Below are 1,813 nucleotides of genomic sequence, written 5' to 3'. Positions count from 1 at the left end.
CTAAGGCACTTGACTGCTAACCAGAAGGCTGGCGGTTCAAACCCACCAGCCACTCCTTGGAAGGAAGGTTGAGCAATCTACTTCCGTAGTGATACCACCTTGGAAAGCCAAGGAGGGGTCGTTATGAGTCGGATCCGACTCAATGGCACGTAATAACAACATGATCTGCTATGCTGAGAATGACAGATTGAAGAGGAATGGCATTGCATCAATCATTAAAAAGAACATTTTGTAATCCATTCTGAAATCCAATGCTGTCAGTGATAGTTTAATATCCATACACCTATAAGAAAGATCAGGTAAAATGACCATTATTCAAATTTCCACAACAACTATGAGTGCCAAAGATCAAGAAATGAAAGATTTCAATGAACTGCTGCAGTCAGAAATTGATCAAATGTACAATTAAGAGGCACTGATAATTACTGGTGATTGGAAACAAAGAAAAAGGATCAGCAGTTGGAAAATATGGCCTTTATGATAGAAATAATGCTGGAGATTGCATGATGAAAGTTTGCAAGACCAACAACTTATTCATCGGAAATACTTTTTTTTTTTTCAACAACACAATAGGTGATTATATAACGTGGACCTCACTAGATGGATTACATAGGAATCATATTGAGCACATATATGTGTAAAGGCAATGGAGAAGCTCAATTGATACTGGCAGGACAAAGCCAGGGACTGACTGAAGAACAGACCATCAGTTAATGTGTGAAAGTTCAAACTGAAGCTGAAGAAAATTAAAGCAAGTCCATGAGAGCCAAAGTATGAACCTGAATACATCATGCTTAAATTTAAAGACCATCTCAAGATCAAAACTGGAGATCCTCGATAAAGTGGGAGTAAAAAAGCGGAACAAAATTCAAAAACACAATAATGACCAGAATTACTGGTCTGGTGGGACCCCCCAGACTATGGCCCTGGAATACACTTGGGCTTGGGATAAGACTCACTCCCAAGGACTGGCTCTCAGCCCAACAGTAGTAAGACTTAGCAGAACACCCAGCCCAGGGCAATGCACCCACCTACTCTGTGGAGATACACCTGTTGGAGCAATCAGCCATGGGGCACTAAGGGGCAGCATTCACATGTAGAGAAAGCTGGACAGACAGGAGTGCATAACTAAGAAGGGCACACGGATGGGGGGGTCACAGGGAAGGGAGAGGAAAGTGGGTTAGGGTTGGGGATGGTAACCGGGGAGTGAAAACAAATGTACACAAACTGTTGAATGTAAAATTCTGCTCTGTAAATTTGCACCCAAAGCACAATAAAATAAATAAAGACCATCTCAAGAATAGATTTGATTCATTGAAGACTAATGATTGAAGACTAGAAGAGTTGTGGAATAACATCAAAGACATTGTACACACCAATAAAGTGGAAGGTTATTAAAAAGATAGGAAAGAAGGAAATAAGCAAAACAGATGTCAGATGGGACTCTGAAACTTGCTCTTAAGTGCAGAGTAGCTAAATCAAATAGAAGAAATGATGAAGTAAAGAGCTGAATGGAGGATTTCAAAAGACAGCTTGAGAAGACAAGGTAGACTATTATAATGAAATGTGCAAAGAACTGAAGTTAGAAAACCAGAAGGGAGGAACATGATTGGTATTTCTCAAGCTGAAAGAACTAAAGAAAAACGCAGGCCTCAAGTTGGAACATGAAAGATTGATTCTAAGTGCAAAATTAAATGACACAGAAAGAATCAAAAGAAGATGGAAGGAATACACAGAGTCCCTGCACTCAAAATGCAACTGGAGAAGAGCTGCCTCCTCAAAGTAGAGTTGACAGTTATGACAGGGATAGAGT

This window comes from Orycteropus afer, unplaced genomic scaffold (assembly GCF_000298275.1).
Source record: "Orycteropus afer afer isolate SDZICR_OR568_19922 unplaced genomic scaffold, OryAfe1.0 scaffold00131, whole genome shotgun sequence".
Lineage (NCBI taxonomy): Eukaryota > Metazoa > Chordata > Mammalia > Tubulidentata > Orycteropodidae > Orycteropus > Orycteropus afer.
The sequence above is the reverse complement of the archived record's forward strand: the minus strand, read 5'-3'. Positions refer to the sequence as shown.